General features: G+C 43.5%; 1 protein-coding gene and 1 long non-coding RNA gene across 2 annotated transcripts in view; both read right to left on the bottom strand.

The window, feature by feature from the left end:
- The window catches only part of LOC132207722 (uncharacterized), a 35,002-nt gene extending 12,549 nt beyond the window's left edge, over positions 1-22,453 (bottom strand). Inside the window, exons 1-2 of the long non-coding RNA XR_009443750.1 lie at positions 22,009-22,453; positions 10,751-10,825 (exon numbers count right to left, since the gene is read on the bottom strand). This is a non-coding gene — a long non-coding RNA (uncharacterized LOC132207722). The remainder of the gene's footprint in view (positions 1-10,750; positions 10,826-22,008) is intronic.
- Positions 1-24,064, bottom strand: part of LOC132207719 (utrophin-like) — a 77,078-nt gene that overhangs the window by 22,476 nt on the left and 30,538 nt on the right. The gene's annotated exons all lie outside the window — the stretch shown is intronic.

The raw sequence follows: 24,064 nt of genomic DNA, 5'->3' as shown, positions 1-24,064 counted from the left end.
GGCCTTTAAAAGGAATGGAATAAAAGAAGAGGGAAGTATTGCTGAAACAATACAAAGTACGAGACAGACCACATATCAAACACAGCAAATAGTTTTGGCCCTTCATCAAAGGAAAGAAATCTCAACATTGGAGGCAGTCCAGAGAAGGTTAACTAAGTTGATTCTAGGTACAGAAGGATCTTCTTTCTAAGGAGGTCAAATAGGTTGGACTTGTACTCTTTAGAATTTAGAAGAGTAAAAGGTTACCTTATTAAAACATACAGGATTCTTAGGGGGCCTGTTAGTGTCGATGCAGAAAGTTTGGTTCCTCTTGGAGGAGAATCTACGACCAAAAGGGCATCATCTCAGAATAAGGTGTGACATATTTAAGACAGGGATGAAAATGAATTTATTTCCTCTGAGGGCTTGATTTTGTGGCATTGTTTACTCCAGAGGCCTGTTGAAGCTGGGTTACTAAGAATATTCAAAACAGAGATAGCCATGATCTGATCGAATGGTGAAGCAAATTCAATGGGCTAAAAAGCCGACTTCCATTCCTTCATTTTATGGCTTTATGACCCCTACATTCCTGGGTTTTTCAGTCCTCACACACTCTTTGGAACAATGTCTTTCGAGTATTTATTGTTTGCCACTATCCCTTTAGTTAAACTGCTTCACCTCATGCATCGTTTTGTTTTGCTTTTGACATTTCACATTTTATATGGGGTAACACAATGCAAGTTGATCAACAACAAAAAGAACAAGAGCAAAGTTGCTGGAAAAATCCCAGTAGGTCTGGCAGCATCCGTGAAGGGAAAAATAGAGTTAACGTTTCGGGTCTAGTGACCGAACTCAGAACAGTGAGCAAAGATCACCACTCTTTGCAATTATCATCTTTTGATTTCGTAGATATATCTGCCACTAACCTAACCCGTCGATCCAGGCTGAGGATTCATTACCACACAAGTTTGCTTTCCTGCACTGAATACTGGGTCCTTCTGTCTCGGAGTGAGAATCACACCAACATTTCTGACTCAGGAGGAGGGCCACTGCTGACTAAACCACACTGTATCCCAGATCCCCTCACGTTTTGCTGTATTGAACTCTATCTGCCGTGTCATTTCCCATTCTGGTGGCCTATTGCAGCTGATCAGAATCATCCTCATTGTTTGGGCTCCTGCAAGCTTGGCAATCGTGGTAAATTTTGGAACTTCACGCTCTATTACTCATGTTGAGGTGTGCAATAATAAGATGGTAACTATACCAGGGGATTTCAACTTCCTCAACATTGTTTGAGATAGTCATAATCAGTGAATCATACAATATATGAGGCCCTTCAACCCACTGAGTCTGCACTGTCAAGGACATACTACGAAATACACTAGACCCACTGTCAACACACTAGGTCATAGCCTTGAACGTAATGACACGTCAAGTGCTTTTTAAAGATTCTGAGATTTCCCGTCTCAACTATAATCCCAGAGAGTGCATTTTAGACCCCTCTGGGTGAAAAAGGTTTTCCCCTCATCCCCTTTAAACCTACTGCCTTTCATTTTAAAATAATGTCCACCTTGTTATCGAGTGTAAAGTGCATAGTGTAAAGAGGAGTTGGATTTCTAAATACGCGTTCAGCAGAGTTTATTGTGTCAACATATAGAAGGTCCATCAAGGGACAGTCCAGTCCCAGATCTAATTCTTGGGAACAAAGTTGCCAAGTTGTTTAAGGTGGTAGTGGGCAGAATTTAGTGATAACAACCACTGTTATGAAAAAGAAAATGGTAGTTTGCAAAAAAAATAATTTTGGATTGGAGGAAGGCAGATGCTATTAAAATAAAGCAGGATCAGACCAAAGTAGACCAGGTTCAGCTACGTCTGGCAAATTCTACAGTAGAAAGTGAAGGTGTGATTGAGAAGAAAATGGGGAAAGCACAGGCCCAACATGTTTCCTTTGGGATGAAATTTGGAAATAACAAGACAAAGAACCCTGGATGTGTAGGAATATTCAGAACTGGTTCAGAACAAAAAAAAAGGCTTTCAGTAGGTGCAAAGGGAGCAAATGATGGAGGCCCCAGTGGAGTATAGAAAGCTCAGAGGGAACTTAAAGCAGTTCGGAGGAAACAGGCGCATGAAAAAACATGAAGATAAAATTTGACAGATCCCAAGATATTTCACAAGTACATTTAGGGGAAGAAGATAACCAGAGAAAGAATGGGGCCCATTAGGGTCCGGGGGCAAACTTTATACCGTACAGAAGGACACTGGTAGAATGTTTCACTTTAGTCTACATTCAAGAGGAGGAAGATGGAGGTAGAGAACTTGGGGACAGGGACTGAGGTACTTGAGCAGACTGACGGAGGGAGTGAGGCTTTGCCAGGCCTAAAAGTAAATAATTCTCTCGGTCTGAAGGGGTTGTATCGTATGCTGCAATGAGAGATGAGAGGAAATTACAGGGGCTCTGACCCAAACTTTCAATTCTTCTCTGGCTACAGGGGAATTGGTAGAGGACAACTAATGTGGTACCATTTTTCAAGGAGCGAGAGAGAGATATATCAGGAATTACAGACCAATGAATCTCACGTCAGTGGGAGGGAAACAACTGGGGAAATTCTGGAGGAGAGAATTCATCTCCACTTGGAAATGCAAGGTTTGATCTGCATGGCTTCATCAAAGTGAGGTCACACTTCACAATTTTGATACAATTTTGCAAGGTATGTAGGTGCCCAGATTTTCACAAGGGTTTTGATAAGCTATAACACATTAGGCTACTTAATAAGATAATAGTCCATGATGTTGCTGTCGTATATTATCATGAACAGAGGACTGGCTCACTCATAGAAGACAGAATTGGGACAAGGGAGGCATTTGCAGACTGGCAACCTGCAGCTAGCAGAGCGCCGCACAGATTAGTGCTGGGGACACAATTATTTATGAAATACATTAATGCCTTGAATGACGAAAGAGAATATACTGTAGCTGATGACACAAAACCATGTGGGAAGGCAATTAGTAAGGATTAATCAAAAAGTCTGCAGAGAGATATTGACAGGCTAAGCAAATGGGCAAAAACTTAGCAGATGGAATATAATGTAGGGAAATCTGAGCTAATGTATTTTGGCAGGAAGAATAGAAAAGCTGGCTATTATTTAATGGAGAATGACTGCAGAAAGCTACAGAACAGAGGGATTTAAATATTCTCGTCTACGAATCACAAAAAGCAAGTATCCAAGTTCATTGGGTAATGAGGAAGGCAAATGGAATGGAATATAAAAGTATAGAGGTTTTGTTAAAATTGTACGAGGCAATTGTCAGATCTCAGCTGTAACACCGGAACAGTTTTGGGACACATATCTAAGGATGTGGAGGAAGTTCAAATAAGTTCCAAGAGGTTAAGAAGATTGAGTCTGTTCTCGTTGTAATACAGAAGAATGAGACGCCACCTTATTGAAACTTACAAGATTCTTGACAGGTTAGATGCAGAGAGTTTGTTTTCCCTTGTGGGAGAATCTAGGACCAGAGGGCATAATCTCAGAATAAGGGGTCACACATTTAAGACAGAGATTGGGAGGAATTTCTTCCCTCTGAGGGTTGAAAATCTGTGGAATTCTTTGCCACAAAAGACTATTGAGGCTGGTCATGAAGTAAATTTAAGGTTGAGATAGACAGCGGATATTGGGAAAAGGCAGGAAAGTAGACTTGAGAATTAACTGTTCTGAGATAATAAAATGTGAGGCTGGACGAACACAGCAGGCCAAGCAGCATCTCAGGAGCACAAAAGCTGACGTTTCGGGCCTAGATCCTTCATCAGAGAGGGGGATGGGGACAGGGAACTGGAATAAATAGGGAGAGAGGGGGAGGAGGACCGAAGATGGAGAGTAAAGAAGATAGGTGGAGAGAGTGTAGGTGGGGAGGTAGGGAGGGGATAGGTCAGTCCAGGGAAGACGGACAGGTCAAGGAGGTGGGATGAGGTTAGTAGGTAGCGGGGGGTGCGGCTTGGGGTGGGAGGAAGGGATGGGTGAGAGGAAGAACCGGTTAGGGAGGCAGAGACAGGTTGGACTGGTTTTGGGATGCAGTGGGTGGGGGGGGAAGAGCTGGGCTGGTTGAGGGATGCAGTAGGGGAAGGGGAGAGTGTGTGAGAACACCACCCTACCAACCTCCGGATACAACGCATTATCCTCCGACACTTCCGCCATTTACAATCCGACCCCACCACCCAAGACATTTTTCCATCCCCTCCCCTGTCTGCTTTCCGGAGAGACCACTCTCTCCGTGACTCCCTTGTTCGCTCCACACTGCCCTCCAACCCCACCACACCCGGCACCTTCCCCTGCAACCGCAGGAAATGCTACACTTGTCCCCACACCTCCTCCCTCACCCCCATCCCAGGCCCCAAGATGACATTCCACATCAAGCAGAGGTTCACCTGCACATCTGTCAATGTGGTATACTGCATCCACTGTACCCGGTGCGGCTTCCTCTACATTGGGGAAACCAAGCGGAGGCTTGGGGACCGCTTTGCAGAACACCTCCGCTCAGTTCGCAAAAAACAACTGCACCTCCCAGTCGCAAACCATTTCCACTCCCCCTCCCATTCTCTTGATGACATGTCCATCATGGGCCTCCTGCACTGCCACAATGATGCCACCCGAAGGTTGCAGGAACAGCAACTCATATTCCGCCTGGGAACCCTGCAGCCATATGGTATCAATGTGGACTTCACCAGTTTCAAAATCTCCCCTTCCCCTACTGCATCCCTCAACCAGCCCAGTTCGTCCCCTCCCCCCACTGCACCACACAACCAGCCCAGCTCTTCCCCCCCACCCACTGCATCCCAAAACCAGTCCAACCTGTCTCTGCCTCCCTAACCGGTTCTTCCTCTCACCCATCCCTTCCTCCCACCCCAAGCCGCACCCCCCGCTACCTACTAACCTCATCCCACCTCCTTGGCCTGTCCGTCTTCCCTGGACTGACCTATCCCCTCCCTACCTCCCCACCTACACTCTCTCCACCTATCTTCTTTACTCTCCATCTTCGGTCCTCCTCCCCCTCTCTCCCTATTTATTCCAGTTCCCTGTCCCCATCCCCCTCTCTGATGAAGGGTCTAGGCCCGAAACGTCAGCTTTTGTGCTCCTGAGATGCTGCTTGGCCTGCTGTGTTCGTCCAGCCTCACATTTTATTATCTTGGAATCTCCAGCATCTGCAGTTCCCATTATCTCTGATACAATTAACTGTTCTGCCATGGTCTCTTTGAATTGCAGGGCAGATTCAAAGGGCTGAATGGCCTATTTCTGCTTCTGTGCTCTATGCTTACATTGCAGCTGATGTAGTTTGTATGGATTTCAAAAACGCCTTTGACAAGGTCCCACATGTGAGACTGATAATAAAGGTAAACACATCTGGCACCACTGGCTGTTGCGATAAGGTAGTTCTAAAATGGCATAGTGGTAAGAGACAGAGCACAGAGGTAGAAGGCTGTTTGTGCGACTGGAAGCTTGTGTCAAATGGCGTACTGCAATGTTCCATATTGGGTCCCTCACTGTTCGTGATATATATAGCATAATGAGATATAGATGGGTTGGTCAGATGAGCAGATCAGTGGCAGACAGAATTTAATCCTGAAACATATCAGGTGATGCACATCGGAAGAAGTCACAAGACAAGGAGGTACTCAATGAATGGCAAGACACTAGGATGCTTAGGGGACACAGACGGATCATGGGGTGCTTGTCCACAGAACCTTGAAGGTGGCAGGACAGGTTAACAGGATTATTAAGAATGCGTGCTGAGAACTTGCCTTTATCAGTCATGGCACAGATGGTTTCAGCTGGAAGGTTACGTTGGAATTGTATAGAACTGTGGTTTCGCCAAAGTTGGAATACTGTATGCAGTTCTCATCACCATGCTGTTGGAAGGATGTGATTGAATTGGAGGGGGTGCAGAGATTATTCACTAGGATATTGCCTGGGGCAGAGCACTTCAGCTATGAAGACTGGCTGGATAAGCTCAGGTTGTCGTCTTTAGAGCAGAGAAGGCTGAGGAGGGACGTGACTGAGGTGCAGAAGATTAGGAGGGGCAAGGTTAGCAAGCAGCTGTATCCTTAGTTGAAGGGTCAATAACAAGGAGACACAATTATGAGGTGAAGGGCAGGAGATGTAGAGGGGATTTGAGGAAAAATATTTTTACCCAGAGGGTGGTGGTAATCTGGAATGCACTACCCAGAAGGGTCATTGAGACAAGAGAGCTCACAACTTTTAACAAAGTGCTGGGATGAGCACATGAAATTAAAGGTTATTCTCCAAGTGCTGCAAAGTGGGATTAGTGCAGTTAGGTTTGCATAGACTTGATTGGCTGAAGGGCCTTCTGTATGCCATATTCCCAAATTCAAATCATGTATCTATCTCCAAAAATCAGTGTCCTAATACTTGGGAAACTGCTAATAGCGATCTTCTCATCTATTTATCATAACTTGCTGCTTCTGTCCTTCAGCCATCTTTTTTAACCAAATTTGATAGTGACCTATATATTCCATGAATCTCAATTTTATAAATCAGTCTTTTATGTGCACCTTCCCCTCATCCTTATCGAGGAAAGATTGCACTGCTTCATGAAGGCAGGCTAAAGTAATTCAGCATTACAGCCATACTCTGGTAGTATAATGACAGCATCAGTGACAGTACAATAAGTGCCTTATATCAATTGTTTCAAAACTGGGTTCTACAGTAGAGAGGTAATTGGAGATCTACAAACCAAATCATCTGTCATAACTTCAGATTAAATATATTGGAAAAAAGCATACTAACTAACGCGAGCTTCAATGGTGATAAATTAAATGTAACTAATTGGAACAATAATATTCCTCTTCCAACCTTGCTAAGCAATGCCTCCCTGCACTGATAGGCGGGAAAGCTGCAGTCAAGAACAGATATTCACTATTTATCATCAAGTCGAAACAATTCTGGAATGCTTTTATTTGTCATGAATTTTTACTTATTGCAATTTGAAACTCGCAACTATATAGTGATGTGAAAAATATACAAAAGGATCCAGACCTTTTCTTGATTTATCAGGCTAACAATAGAAGAGCATTTGGATCAAGTGGATATACATTGTGAGTGCCCGTATCAAACACCAGTCCAGGGACTGACAGATATCACAGTTAGAAGCAAATACACACATCGGGGCAGCACAGTGACTCAGCGGGTTAGCACTGCAGCCTCACAGCACCAAGTACCCGGGTTCGATTCCAGCCTCAGGTAACTGTGTGGAGTTTGCACATTCTCCCCGTGTCTGCGTGGGTTTCCTCCGGGTGCTCCGGTTTCCTCCCACAGTCCAAAGATGCGCTGACTCAGTGGATTGGCCATGCTAAATTGCCCATAGTGTTCAGGGGTGTGTGTGGGTTATAGGGGGATGGGCTGAAGTGCCTGTTTCCACACTGTAGGGAATCTAATCTCATCTCCATGATAACCGTCAGGAAGTAGCTTTTTAAAAAGATGATCAGAACACTTCTTTACATGTAGCCCTTTGTGTTATGAATGTGCAATTAATAATAGATAGGTTAGTGATTGCTATTAATATGTAGGCATTCAATCAAAAAGGTTTGAGAACGATTGCCTACCTTAAAGGTTAAGCACTGGAAGGAGCTCACATTTAGAAGGTAGAAGGAACTATGCAAAATCCATCAGATACTTGGAGAATCACCAAGCGATACAAAATATACACTGCTCCTCAAATGGATTCAAAGAGGAAATTGGTTAATATGTTAAAGCATGTACAATCATAGCAACAAGGAGCAGGAATAGCAAGGACAGGATTTGCTGCCCATCCATAGTTCCTCCAAATTGTTTGACTATTTCAGAGTGCAGTTAAGTGTCAGCCACGTTATTGTGGACCTGGAGTCATATGGAGGTGAGATCAAATAAGAATGGCAGAGCTCCTTTCTTAAAGAACATAAGTGAATGAGTCAAGTTTTTATAACGGTGAATAGTGTAACAGTGATGGTGTAACCATCACTGAGACCAGCTTTGTTTATGATTATATCAATTTGAGCATGTGTTGGATAACTGGCCCCCTCAAGCCTGCTTCACCATTCAATAAGGTCGTGGCTGACTTGACTGCAATGTCGGCTCCACATTCCTACCTACCCCCAAAATTATATTGAACTGAATTCAAATTCCATCAGCTGTTACAGTGGAATTTACGCCTATACTCTACAGCATTGTCCCAGGCCTCCGGATTACTAATCCTGTGACATTAATAGTGCTTCACTGACTACCCCAGCATGTCAATCCCCGTTCTGAGCATACTTCTTGGCTGAGGCGCCACATTTTCTGGAGTACAGAATTACAAAGTTCACCTCTCTGTGAGTGAAGAGGTTCCTCATCTATCGCTGTTGTTACATTTTATTCTGAGATTGATCTCAGGTTCTACAGCCTGATCTCTTAATTCAAATTACAATAACTTGGCTTTTCAAATGCCCTGTCACATTATCCTTGCCAAGAGATTCAATGTTCATGGTTTATGTACAGCAGAAGAAATGTCCATGTTGATTTTTCTTCATTTAAGTGCCGTCACCAATCTTACAGACACTACAAGTGCATTTTGTCATGGGAGAGGTTGAATGAGCAAAATCGGACCTTCATTTCTTCCCCACCCCAGCCTCAAAAAGTTGTGTCTTCATTTCAAATTTTTCACATCCAATGGATAATTCTGTACCTTTCTGGTCGCTTCAAGAAGTGCATCCGACCCAAATTATCCCGCGTGTCTAATCTTAAAAATGAGAATATCTTCTGATATCCTCACTGTCGAACAAATCCATTATATACTTAACATAGGATTCAGGTCAAGTTTGTTTTTTTCCCCACTGTTTGTTAAACTTCCTGGCCAATGCCCCACGATTTTTCAGGAAACTATGAGTCTCTCTCTCTGTATCAGAACATTCTTCAAAAAACTAATACTTTCTCCAAATCTTGATATAACAACTGGCCAGTTTCGGTGCGAGATGAGTTCCACAGCGCAAACTCATACTTGAACCTTTTAGCCATATAAATCATTTGACAAGCAGATTCTAGGGAGTCAATCTGCAGGATCAAGTGACATCTGAAATGCTGTACATTTACTGCAAACAGTCAAGTTCAGTTTTTCTGGCATCCACAAATCTTTGACAGCATGGCTGTGGGTGTGAATCACCTAGGTCTGGCCAAATCAGTAAAATCCCACTCCTTTTCTCATCTGAACACTGCCCCAGAGCAATATCATGTGAAAGCACTGCACTTTCCACATACATGGTGGCAATGCCTAGGTCTATCTCACCACCCCCTCATTCATTTCTTCCACCGTCTCTACATAACCGGACAGTTTCCATCTATTAAATCTCGTGCAGAACGAAGCCATTATCTTTGGTCCTTGAAAGGACGTCTGCTTGCTAGCTACCAGTTTTCATTGTACCAGTTGTTATTTTGACCCAGAGTTTAAATTCTGGCCACATAGGCCTGATGTCACAAAGTCTACTTATTTTCACATCCACAACATTTGGCCCCAGGTAAGTCCGTTAGTTTTGAAACCCGACCGCATTGATTAACTCTGAACATGACCATTCTTATGAATATCAAGTTGGCCTCCCAAGTTCTCCTTTTCTTTAACATGGCATCATTTAAAAGTCCGTTGACTCTGTCTTAACACGCACCAAGTTCCATTCACCCATCTTTCTGTGCGCACTCTGATCTACAATGGCTCACAGTTAAGCAGTGCCTTGGTTTTCACATTGCTGTCCTGGCTTTCAAATCCCTCCCTGACCTGGCAACACTCATGCACATCCCCTGATAATGTCCTACTCGTAGCCCCTCTAGGAACATGAGCTCCTTTAATTCCAGCCTTTCAACACAATTTGTGCTGTTCCATCATCGACAGCCTGACATTCAACTTCCTCGGACCTAAACTTTAGAATTACCTTGCTGAACTTCTGCATCATTGTTTCCTCCTTCAAAACAGTCCTTAAAATCTACCTCTTTGGTGAGGGTTCAATCATCTACCTTCGGATCTCTTTCAGTACTCAGTATCAATTTTTACTCTATAAAGCTCCTATGACATGCCTTGGGATGTTTTATAAAGTCATGTCACAGAAGCTGTTGTGGCAATTGCTCAGAATATGGTTATATTCAGGGCTGAAATTCTCCATGACACTCATCATTAAAGTATTTTTCTGTTATAAAATGGGTAAATAGTACAGTGACTTCAGGCCAAGGGATGATGTGGTTAAACGCCAAAGTTGCACTCCGTGCTATATCATGAAGACAGTGTCTCCCTTTCATTTGAAGAAATCTTCTGTATTTTCTCAAATACTTTCTTCATTGTACTTTTGTTGTTGATGGTTTCCAATGAACATAAACCATTACTTGCCTTTTCAATTTCAACCTTCCTTACGTTCTCTTAATTTCTTTTGCTGTACCTGATTTGAAACAAACCATTCCTCTTTTAATTCACTGTCCTCCTCAGTCCTTCATGTAGTTATTTCCCAATCATTAAGAAGACATCCTGTTGCTTTCCTCACTCACTCTAGTCTAAGATGCCTGTCTGCCCTTATTAGATTGCATTTTCAGCAACTTTATAGACAAACGTCCTTTGAGTGGAAGGTTGTAAGGTCATGCCGAACTGATGTCTCAACAACTGCAAAACCAAGCTAATTGTAATCAATGACTTCTGACAACAGGCAAGCAAGGAAGCTCACAACAAAACACAGCACGAGATTACAAATTCTGGAATGTGTGGATGTACTTACAACAGAGCGCTTTCTGGAGTCGGCGGATCTTCATTGCTGGCCGATATGCAGAAAAACGCACGGTGTTTAAATCACCTGCATTCAAAAAAATCTTTAGATACATTTTTCCTAACTGTTAGTACAAACGATTTCAATTGGAACACGTGCTCAACTACTCTGCAATGAATACAGGGGGATAAATATCTGCCGAAGAATACAAGGCGCAGTAAAAGGAAATGATAACTACTAGGTTCAATTTATTTCCACATATTTTCAGGGATGGGAACATCACTGACAGGACCAGCATTTGTTACCCATTCCTCATGTAGGTGGTCAAAAGCTACATGAAATTCTTGTCATAACTGGCAAACAGCATCTGGTGGAACTCACGGAAGTCTCACTGTCAGCTTTATAGTAGGAGGGAAACGATTCAGATAATCACGCTTGGTGTAAAGCCTGCATTCTTGCCGCCTGGTTTTTCAGGGCCACAAAGGGTTTTGAGATCTGAAATTGTATATTTGACTCATGAGCACACATCAAACGCAAGTTGCCATGGATGCTATTCTGACAATTCTACGTTGCATGCAGCAAATACCTGATGAAATGATGTAGAGGAGGCAAGATATTGCCAATACTGGGATATCAGAGCTCAACGCTTAAAGTCCTTCAATGACACATTGCTGAAAGTATGATCACCAGGAACATGAATAACCCCTCTGCCAGAGTTATTTAAAGACACTGTCAGCTACTTGCAGATTAATTACTGATGGATTCATAGAGCATACAAACATACAACAGTACAGCACAGGACAGGCCCTTCAGCACACAGTGTTGTGCTGAGCTTTTACCCTCAACCTAATGTCGAGTTAACCTCCACCCTTACCTTATACTATCATCCATATGCCTGTCTAATAGCTGCTTAAATGCTCCTAATGAAGCTGACTCCACTCCCCTCTCTGGCAATGCATTCCACGCTCCTGCCACTCTCTGAGTAAAGAACCTACTTCTCACATCTTCCCTATATCTACCTCCACTTACTTTTAAACTATGCCTCCTCATAAGAGCTACCTTCACCCTCGGAAAAAGTCTCTGGCTATCCACTCTCTATCGATATTCATACCAGTCATTGCCAAAATGTATGTGTGTTGATATTTTTTAGACTTCTTTAAAGTTGCCAAGGTCCACATCTAAGTTCTGAAGGACTCTGTGAAAACTTCAAGGCTGCTGCACAAATCATTCACAGACATGGATGCAGCAATAGACATCTGCAAAAAACCATGTAGGTCAATGCTTCATAGCCTGGCAAATGTCATCATGCTTTCAAGTTGCAAGTCTGCTTTGCCAGCCACTTTTGGCCATCAAAAAATTAAGGGGTAGCTACTGAGCTAAAGAGCCAAGCAACTAACAACTGGGCTTCTGACTCTTACACACAACATAGAACATAGAAAAGTATAGCACAGTGCAGGCCCTTCGGCCTACGATGTTGTGCCGTGGAATAATCCCAATCCAAAAATAACTGAACCTAACTTACATTCCCCTCAATTCACTGCGTCCATGTGCATGTCCAGCAGTTGCTTAAATGTCACTAATGGCTCTGCTTCCACCACTACCACTGGCAAAGTATTCCATGCACTCACAACTCTCTGGGTGAAGAACCTCCCTCTGACATCTCCTCTATACCTTCCTCCTAACACCTTAAAACTATGCCTCGTGGCAGTCAATCCTGCCCTGGGGAAAGGTCTCTGCCTATCAACTATATCCATGCCTCTCATTACCTTGTACACCTCGATCAGGTCACCTCTCTTCCTCCTTCTCTCCAGAGAGAAAAGTCCGAGCTCAGTCAACCTCCTCAACCTGGTAAACCTCCTTTGCACCCTCTCCAAAGCCTCCACATCTTTCCTATAATAGGGCAACCGGAACTGGAGACAATATTCCAGTGTGGTCTCACCAGGGTTTTGTAGAGCTGCAGCATAACCTCGCGGCTCTTAAACTCGATCCCCCTGTTAATGAAAGCCAAAACACCATCTGATTTCTTAACACCCTTATCCACTTGTGTGGCAACTTTGAGGGAGCTCTGCACTTGAGCACCAAGATCCCGCTATTCCTAAACACTGCAAAGAATCTGCCTTTCATCCTATATTCAGCATTTAAGTTCGACCTTCCAAAATGCATCACCTCGCATTTATCCAGGTTGAACTCCATCTGCCATTTCTCAGCCCACCTCTGCATACTGTCAATGTCTCGCTGAAGCCTGAAATAACCCGATACTATCAATGGCACCTCCAACCTTTGTGTCAGCAGCAAACATACTAACCCACCCCTCAACCTCCACATCCAAGTCATTTCTAAAAACTACAAACAGCAGAGGCCCAAGAACAGAACCCTGCGGGTCACCACTCAGCACTGACCTCCAAGCAGAATATTTACCATCTACAACCACTCTCTACATCCTGTCAGCCAACCAATTCTGAATCCAGACAGCCAAGTCACCCTGATTTCCATACCTCCTGACTTCATGAAAGTGCCTGCCGTGGGGAACCTTATCAAATGCTTTGCTGATGTCCATGTACACCACATCCACTGCTCGCCCCTCATCAACCTGTCTCATGACCTCCTCAAAGAACTCAGTCAGATTTGTAGGGTATGACTCGTCCCTCAGAAAGCCATGCTGACTCCCTTTAATCACGCTCTGTGCATGTGCAACAGCACATCCACATGAAATTTGACAGGGCAGGTCCTCGTCTTCCTGAAACAAATTTTCTGCTGTCTGGATAACGCTGGGGAGGCTTCCAGCGCTTGGCAGGGGCAGCAATTGACATAGTTGCATGATTGGGACTACAGTAGGTGAAAATAAAGGCATCACCTACTCACTAACACTCAGTTGGGTTTCGACCAGGGCCACCCAGCTCCTGGCCTCATTGATGCCCTGGTTCAAACATGGACAAAAGAGGTGAGGGAGTGAGGGCGACAGTGATTGTTCTTGACATCAAGGCCACATTTGACCAAATGTGGCATCCAGGGAACCGAGCAAAACTGGTTTTCGGGAATGGGGGGAAAGCTCCCTGCTCGTAGGAGTCAGAATGAGCGCAAAGAAGATGGATATGTTTGTCTGGAGTTAGAATCTTGGTGGCACACTGCATGGAAATAAGCCTTTCTGCCCAACACATTTTGCATCCAGAGATTATCTATTAATATATGAGATTCAATGGCAAGCCATTCAGAACTGAAATCAGGAAGCACTTTTATCTTAATACAAATAACAGTCAAGATCTCAAATACTCTCTCGTAAAAGAATGTGGGTGCTGGATCAATAAGAATGTGTGTGACTGAAATTATTTTTGATAGCTAAGGGTACGAAAGGATATAGAAGAAAGGGAGGTAAACAGACTGACGACAAAAAATGCCGGAGACCACAGTAGGTCAGGCATCAGCCATGGAGAGAAAGCAAACTAATGTTTTGAGTCGACATGACTTTTCAGCAGGCAAATAGAGTTGAAGTTGAGACTAGCCGTGGTTTAACTGAATGGTTTATGCACATAACAGCAAAACCTGTCTGCTTCTGCACCCATTCAGAATGGTTCCTTCCATTTGATGTACTGTTTTTCCAACCAAACTGAACCACTTCACAATTTTCTGTATTACATTTAATCTACTACATCAACTGGTGCCTCTCCTCACCTTGACCTCAAACTCGCAGCCTCACTACACTCCCAAACCTCTGGGTTGTGCCCTCTCCTGATTCTCAATCTCCAAGTAAGAGCCTCTTTTTCCTTCCCTCCGTGACCTCAAGGTTGCAGTCTCTGCCTCCTCACCTCCTGCTGCTGTTCAACAATAAATAGAACACAGAACATAACAGCACAGTACAGGCCCTTCGGCCCTCGATGTTGTGCCGACCTGCCATACCGATCTCAAGCCCATCTAACCAACACTATTCCATGTACGTCCAAATGCTTATCCAATGACAACTTCTGTTAGCTGTTCGACCCTCACTCCTCACAATCATTTCCAGTATTTTACTCCGACCTTGGTTAAGTGTAATGAACTTTAAGTTTTAGAATCCTTACAATGTGGAGACAGGCCCTTCGGTCCAAAATGTTCAGTTGGATCCTTGGAACATCCCACCCAGACCCATCCCCCTATAACACACCTAATCTACACATCCCTGGACACGATGGGCAATTTAGCATGGCCAGTCCACCTAACCCGCACATCTTTGGACAGTTGGAGTAAACCGAGCACCCGGAGAAAACTCACACAGACACAGGGAGAACTTGCAAACTCCACACAGACCGTCACCCAAGTCTGGAATCAAACCCGGGTCCCTGGTGCCAAGAGGCAGCGGTGCTAACCACTGCACCACCATGCCGCCCTTAAAGACATGTCCTTTGAGTCAGAAACAAACCAGCAACCAGAGGATCTTTTTGGATCTTTATTTGAAAGTTAACCTGTTTCCAATTTGTATTACCAAGATATTCCCAGAATATAATTTCCTCGTAACAATTACCAGCACATCACAAATAAAATCCCTTGGCTCCCTCAACACCTGAAATACACGCTATTAAAGCCACTTGCAAAACTGAAGACTGCATTCTCAACAAAGCGAAATGGAAAGTATTTTATTGAAAGAACGAACTACCTTCTGCATCTCCTTCCCTTGCTCTACACTTTTCATCTCTGAACTGATAGATTGCCACAGCACATACCAGTAGAAATCAGGAACCATAGACAAGAGTGATCTTTATCGTTACTATCCCAAGGTCCCACAGACAAACTACTCTTACGTTGAGTTGATACAATGTAGCCCCTGATTATTAATTCAACCTGGAACTATTTTGTTACAAATCGACAAGACACTTTCATCACAATGGGAGCAGATTAAATGCTGTCTCATTTCAATGTATTTCAATGCTGTCTCATTTTTGAATTTTTTTTTTACGTCATTATCGTGTGTTACTGCTTTAGTGCATCAGCAGCCAGGTAACCAACAAATTCTCTGATGTATCACTGGCAATTATGGACTTCGGGCCAGGTTCATTAATGCTTTGATTTTTCTCTCTCCTTCTACTTTCAGGAATCCCAGTGTTTCTTGGCCTTCCAACTGACCTACCAGTGTTCAAGGATATTCTTTTCCATACAGCAAGATATTATTTTCAGAATTATATCCCCAAAACATAATCTAGCAATTTAACACAAGAAATTCAACTGGCATACGCCAGCTAGAGTTATCACATTCGTAACCCTTATGACAATTGTTTGTAGATTCTCTACATCCTCTCAGCATTGTCTGGCCAATACTTTCCTCCATGTACTGTGTTAACAGCAAAGTCACAAAGTGAAATTATATTCTATTTGTGTCAAATTTCAGAAGTACAATGGATTCAATGGTAAAGAAATACTAACTCAAATACAGCAGCTATAGGTAATCAGTTTAACCTTCCAACCAAAGCAGAACAACAACCAAATGACAGACTGCCAAACTATACAACCAAAACAACAGCAAATTCAAAATAAGAAAAGCCATGATTAAACTGCTCTCATGGGAATGCACTTGATAACTGCACTCGGATACAGGGAAAAATGCCAAGCCTGGAGGAAAAGTGCAGCACACCCCTAAGGTAAACTCAGGTTGTTGAAGGCATGCTTCACAAGAAATAAATTAAAGAAATTTTGGCTTTACTGCTGGCAAACACAGCAAATGGCTGGTGAAAACAAATGAGACGTTTCTGAAGGAAGGCTCAACTTCAAAAACATGTGCTCCAAAGAATCAACATGACAAAACAAAATAAGAAAATCAGATGACACCAAAAACAGAAGTTGCTGGACAAGCTCAGCAGGTCTGGCAGCATCTGTGAACAAAAATCAGAGTTCACGTTTTGGGTCGGGTGACCCCTCCTCAGAACACAACCGTCTTGTTTGTCCGTTTCTATGCATAATGCAAAATGTAAAACAGTTGTCTAATTGCAAAGATTTTCATCATGTTTTAGTATTTCAGCCAGAACATACTGCTTATTAGATGATTAAATTGGTCTTTCATGACAAGCCTGCTCATAAAGTTGTGTCTAAACCGCAGTGGGTAATCACTTGAGCAATGCTGGATGTGTCAAAATGTCAAAATGCTGCTTGGCCTTCGGTGTCCATCCAGCTCCACACTTGGTTGTCTCTGATTCTGCAGCATCTGCAGTTCCCATCATCACTGATACAATTTTGTGACTTACCCATTTACAAACCAAATATTTCAGAAGATATTCTAGACAATAGAAGAAATCTGTTAAATTACTTTATGTTGAATCTTTCAGGGTAATGCTAAGAGTATGTTTTTGCATGTTTCAGTTTTCAAATCAGATGCACAGCAACAGGACGCCTCCAAGTATTTCTAAACAAGACAGATTTGATTTTTTGTGGTGGCACAGAAGCAGAACAGTTGTTGCCAGTCTCCAAAAGTCGATTACTTTAGCATATCAGAGTCTCTGGGGTAATCTCACAGCATACTCACGACAAGATCACTCTCAAAGCCACACACAAATCAAATCTAATTCTAGACGGATTCTTCTCTTTACTTCTATTTATTTTAAAGCAAACATTTGTACGGAAAAGAATTTTACAATCAGACTGTTTGAATCAACTGCTTTAGAAAAAGGCCGACAAACAAACACACAGCACGCAGTTCTGGGCAAATTATTGAGGGTCTGTCTACCAGTCCTTACCATTTCTTCATGAGGACCACAAATCTTTTTGAATCCTTATATTTCCTTGTTGACCTTGTCAGCATTTCATGATAAAGTACATATAAATGCTTAAAACAAGTCAAAATCCTGGAATTCCCTCCCTAATGTCATTGCGAGAGTAGCTATATCACATGGCATGCAGCGGGTTAAGAAAGCAACTCACCACCACTTTCTCAAGGGCAACTCAAGACAGGCAGTGATGTCCATATCGCAAAAGTGAATAAAAATTGTATGTTGAAATAAAGATACACAAAAGTAAGTCTCACCTCAGGTGAGGAAACTACTGGAAGCAATTCTGTGGGACAGAATTAATCCACACTTGGAAAGGCAGGGCAGTCATGGTTTTATTGAGGGGAGGCCATGTCTGAATAACTTGATTGCATTTTTTGAAGAAGTAACCAGGTGTGTACAAGAGGGGATTACATTTGAAATAATCTACTTGGGCTTTAGCAAGGCTTTTGTCAATGTCCCAAATGGAAGACTAATAGTGAATAGCCCAAGGGGTCTGAGGAAATTTGGCTACTCGGATCCGGAATTGGTCGAATGGCAAAGAACAGAGGATGATGATTGCTTGGTGTTTTGGTGATTGGAATTCTGTGTTCAGTGCAGAGATCAATGTTGGACTTTTTGCTGTTTGTGTTATTTATAAACAATTTAGATATCTATACAGCAAGACAGATCAGTTAGTTTGCAGATGGTGCAAAAATTGGTGGAGTAGTCATTCATGAGGAGGTTAGCTTTAGATAACAGGGGAATATAGATAGGCTAATCAGCAGCAAATGGAATTCAATCTGGATACACGTGAGAGAATGCACTTCAGCAGGACAAATAAGGCATATGATGAAAGGTGGAAGCACTGAGGATCCCAGGGATTTTAATATACATGTACACCAGTCCCTTAAGGTATCAGGTCGGGTAGATAAAGTAATGAAGAAGGCATAAGGGACACTTACCTTTACTAACTAAGGCATTGAGTTTAAGAGTAGGGTGGTTATGCTGGAACTCTGCAAAACATTGTTTAGGACACAGCTAGCGTAATGGGCACAGGTCTGGAATCCACAGTGAAGGGTTGGGGGGATGTCACTGCACTGGAGAAGGTGCAGGGGAGATTTATCAGGATGCTGTCCAAGGTGAAGAGTTTTTGAAATGAAGAAAGATTGAACAGTCTAAAGTTGTTTTCCATAGAACAGAACAGATGAAGGGAGAATATGATTGAAATGTTTAAAATTATGAGAGACATAAACAGAAAGAAACTTTTCGCTTTGGTGCAGGGATCAATGACTGGTCACGTAGATTTAAGGTAAGGGGCAAGAGATTCATAAGGGATGAAAGGAAAAATGTTTTTACCAAGAGGGTGCAGGGATCACTGCCAGTAAGGGTGGCTGAGGCAGAAACCCTCGTCAGATTTACGAAATAAAGGTGGATACTTGCTACGCCAAGGCATACAAGGCAAATGGTACAAATGCCGTAAAATGGGATTAGAATAGTTCGGTGGCTGTTTTTCACAGGCACAGTGCCAAAGGTTCCTTTCCTGAGCTAGAGGCCTCTATGAGACAATAACCAATTCATGAGCATAATAGGTAGTTCATAATATCAATAACTTTGGTTAAAGATATTGGCTGAGAAATTCAAATTCGATTGCCTAACATGGCCATTTCTGGGAAATAGCTCAGAATGACTCCCGAAGTGAGCAGTGAATAAAGAAAAGGATTTAATCTAATTACCATTAGATACTGTTTCAACAAATCTCCTGTGCTGTGTTAAAAACCTGCCTGCCCTGCCCAAAATCCACAAGCCTGCCTGCCTGGGTCGACCCATTGTCTCAGCCCGTTGTTGCCCCACCAAACTCATCTACACCTATCTGGACTCCATTTTCTCCCCCTTGGTCCAGGAACTCCCCACCTACGTCTATGACACCACCCACGCCCTCCACCTCCTCCAGGACTTCCAATCCCCTGGCCCCCAACACCTCATTTTCACCATGGACGTCCAGTCCCTATACACCTGTATTCCGCATGCAGATGGCCTCAAAGCCCTCCGCTTCTTCCTGTCCCGCAGGCCCGACCAGTCCCCCTCCACCGACAGCCTCATCCGCCTAGCCAAACTTGTCCTCACCCTCAACAACTTCTCTTTCGATTCCTCCCACTTCCTACAGACAAAGGAGGTGGCCATGGGTACCTGCCTGGGCCCAAGCTATGGCTGCCTCTTTGTAGGTGACATGGAACAGTCCCTCGTCCGCACCTACACAGACCCCAAACCCCACCTCTTCCTCTGTTACATTGATGACTGTGTCGGCACCGCCACTTGCTCCTCAGGGCAGCTCGAACAGTTCATCCACTTCACCAACACCTTCCACCCCAACCTCAAGTTCACCTGGGCCATCTCCAACACATCCCTCACCTTCCTGGACCTCTCAGTCTCCATCTCAGGTAACCAGCTAGAAACTGATGTCCATTTCAAGCCCACCGACTCCCACAGCTACCTAGAATACACCTCCTCCCACCCACCCTCCTGCAAAAATTCCATCCCCTATTCCCAATTCCTCCGCCTCCGCCGCATCTGCTCCCAGGATGAGGCATTCCACTCCCGCATACCCCAGATGTGCACGTTCCCCAAGGACCGCAACGTTCCCCCCGCAGTGGTCGAGAACGCCCTTGACCGCGTCGCCTGCGTTTTCCGCAACACATCCCTCACACCACGCCCCCACCACAACCGCCACAAGAGGATCCCCCTCGTTCTCACACACCACCCCACCAACCTCCGGATACAACGCATCATCCTCCGACACTTCCGCCATCTACAATCCAACCCCACCACCCAAGCCATTTTTCCATCCCCACCCTTGTCTGCCTTCTGGAGAGACCACTCTCTCCGTGACTCCCTTGTTCGCTCCACACTCCCCTCCAACCCCACCACACCCGGCACCTTCCTCTGCAACCGCAGGAAGAGCTACACTTGCCCCCATATCTCCTCCCTCACCCGCATCCCAGGCCCCAAGATGACCTTCCATATTAAGCAGAGGTTCACCTGCACATCTGCCGATGTGGTATACTGTATCCATTGTACCCAGTGTGGCTTCCTCTACATTGGGGAACCAACCGGAAGCTTCGGGACCGCTTTGCAGAACACCTCTGCTCGGTTCGCAATAAACAACTGCACCTCCCAGTTGCAAACCATTTCCACTCCCCCTCCCATTCTTTAGATGACATGTCCATCATGGGCCTCCTGCAGTGCCACAATGATGCCACCTGAAGGTTGCAAGAACAGCAACTCATATTCTGCTTGGGAACCCTGCAGCCCAATGGTATCAATGTGGACTTCACAAGCTTCAAAATCTCCCCTTCTCCCAATGCATCCCAAAACCAGCCCAGTTCTTCCCCTCTCCACAGTGCATCCCAAAACCAGCCCAACTTGTCTCCGCTTCCCTAACCCGTTCTTCCTCTCACCTATCCCTTCCTCCCAGGTCAAGCAGCACCTCCATTTCCGACCTACTACCTCATCCCGCCTTCTCGACCTCTCCGTCTTCTCTGGACTGACCTACCCACCTACTACCTCCCCACCTATACTCTCCTCTCCACCTATCATCTTTTCTCTCCATCTTCGATCCGCCTCCCCTTCTCTCCCTATTTATTTCAGAACCCTCTCCCCATCCCCCTCTCTGATGAAGGGTCTGGGCCCGAAACGTCAGCTTTTGTGCTCCTGAGATGCTGCTTGGCCTGCTGTGCTCATCCAGCTTCACACTTTGTTATCTTGAATTATCCATGTAATGGATTATAAAGTAATTTGAATGAAAGATAGAGCATAACCCAGGAATATGGGTATAAATTACATAGTTGAGATTATGTTACGAATACTGAGATTCATAAAGCTTTCCCTGGACAAAGAATTCACTAAGCATGTTGGTCACAAATCTGTAAATAGTTTTTTAAGCCACTCAACTCAGAATCACACTGTGTGCTGAACTAAATCTTTTCACATTTTTGACACACGCAATACAATTCATCAAAAGATATTGCTTTCAGCAGAAACACACACGGCTGTAAACATTGCACAGCTCTTAATAAAAGTCAGTCAACTCACTGTATCTCCTTGAACATAATGAAAACTTGACTGAAATCAACTGCATAGAGCTAATTATAAGCCGAACTCTGGCAGCTCCCGTTCATATGACAGCACCACACAATTAATAAAACAGCTCCACAAAGTGTTCACAATCAAAAGACTGAGATAAGTACTGAATGACCTGGGTAACTGGAGGTCGAGTCTAGAATTTTAACTCATTGTACGAGTCAAGGTTGCGCTTGGTTATATAAATTAATGTTATGATTGGAATAGCGTAGTTTCTCTAACTGTGTGTGACTGAAATTAATCAGAGCTAACATTTCGGGTCCAGTGACTGTTCCTCAGAACTGGACCCGAAACTGGACAATAACCGGCTCGCTGTTGCTCATTTTGGGTTCCATCAGGGCCAACGTAGCTTCTAACTTTAATACAATCTCGGTCCAAACAGAGACAAAAGAATAGTTTTCCAAAGGTGACAGAAAAGTAACTCACCTTGACATCAAAAAGCCTTCCGAAAACTGAAGTCAATTGGGAATCAGGTGGGAAATGGCCGACTAGTTGGAGATATAGACAGCAAAAGGCAGGATTGGTTGTGGTTGCCGGAGATCCATCAGCTCAGTACCAGGTCATCGCTGCAAAGTTCCTCAGTCTGACCAGCTTCAGCTGCTTTATCAATGAACGTAACTCCTTCACAAAGTCAGAAGTGGGTATAGGCACTGATTACTGCAGTCCATGTCCATATGCAGCAAGGCCTGGGCAAAGTTTAGGCTAGGGCTGACAAGTGGTACGAATTATGCATTACAAAAAAGTGTCAGGCAATGACAATCTCCAGTAAGGGAGAATCTAAATCTCTTTACTTGACAAAAACAGAAGTTGCTGGAAAAGATCAACAGGCCTGACAGCATCTGTGAAGAGAAATTGGAATTAACATCTAAGGTCCGGTGACCCTTCCTGAGATATATATTTGAAAGTGCTAAATTTAGAGGCCTACAGAGACACAGCTGGGTAGCTCTTTCAGGAGCCAGTACAGACAGAGTGGGCCAAATGGCCACCTTCTATACTGTAAAATTCTATGATTCTTCAGTTCAGAAATATTAGAATTTGATTGTGATGCAGGATAATGGAGTCGAAGTTGATCACCAAAAAAAAAAAATCGCTGAGCTCACATTTTTCCGCACTTCAGTTAAAGAATAATTTACCAAAAAATCTCACTCAAATTTTACTAGTTACTTGCGCAATTTTCCTGAAAGGCTGTTACCTTGCTGGAGATGTACCCAACAGTTCCTCCATACTCATCTGTTTTTCAGCTATACTCTACAACAGTGGGTGGCAGTCGCTACATTAATTCAACACAGCACATAACTCTCAACCAAAATGTCTTTGCTGAGGACTTTCTGGCCCAAAATCTTTTCAGCATACACAAATCAAACTTGTGTTAGAATGCCTACAGTGTGGAATCAGGCCTTTTTCTGATCCAAGCCCAGACATAGGTTCAATTGATCAACTGTCAAATTGAGGATCAATGTGGTGATCGGTGACACGACACCATTGTCAAAAAGCAGAGGAACTGTGAGAAAGTCACCTCATTTACCCGGCTTTTGGCTGAGAGTCTTGTTCTGCAGGGTTTGTTCTTTTTACTGATATCTCCCACCCACGATACTGCAGAATAACTGTTCATCTTGACTATCCTGCCACCTTATTGGTGACAAGTGTATGCATGTCTGCACCTGAATGTAGAATGGTTTAAGTTTACATGTTCATCATTAATAATCCACTTTGTCACTTGTTAAAGAATACATTTAAAATAATAAATGTACTTTTTCCCCTATTAATTGATGAAGCCTGGAGAAAATTTCTTTTATCCTCAATAACGGTAACAGTCAGACATTAACAATCCTTGAGGTTACACTCGTCATATTTACAATTATTTATGGAATAGTGGGGTTCAATCTCTAGTAGGCTCTTCCAATATAGATTGTGACAAATCAAAAAAAAATTTACGTCCCAAGAAAATGCTGCTCAAAACAGGCTCATAATGATAAAATCAAATATATATCAAGTGTTTTCACTGAATGTACTTAAGAACAAAATTTACCTTCATTCTCTCAGGGAATCGAGGGACTCAGGGAGCAAGCAGGAAAGCAAATTTGAAGCCCAAGATGAGCCACGATTGTAGTGAATGAGGAAGCAGGCACAGTGGGCTGCACAGTCTTCTCCTGCCCTTGGTTCTTATATTCCTTTACAGTATTATTAGATTGGATCCAAAGCCAAATTGAAACTAAGCACAGCTGGATCCTAGCTGAACCTGTTAAAACGAGTGGAAGGGATGCACTGTCTTTAAGTTTTTCACAAAGCCTTTCTTTATTGTTCACAGGAGTGCATCAAAATATTCTGGACAGCTTTTAGTGAAAGAGCATTCCAACTAATATCAAATAGGCAATCAGTATCAAACACCAACAAATCTTAAAAGAAAGGCAGTAAACCTTTAGCAGAATATTGCTGGCCTACTTTATAAAGTACATTGTTGCATACAACATGGATACAAAGT

The sequence above is a fragment of the Stegostoma tigrinum genome, unplaced genomic scaffold, assembly GCF_030684315.1.
Source record: "Stegostoma tigrinum isolate sSteTig4 unplaced genomic scaffold, sSteTig4.hap1 scaffold_133, whole genome shotgun sequence".
NCBI lineage: Eukaryota > Metazoa > Chordata > Chondrichthyes > Orectolobiformes > Stegostomatidae > Stegostoma > Stegostoma tigrinum.
This window is presented reverse-complemented; position numbering and strand designations above follow the sequence as displayed.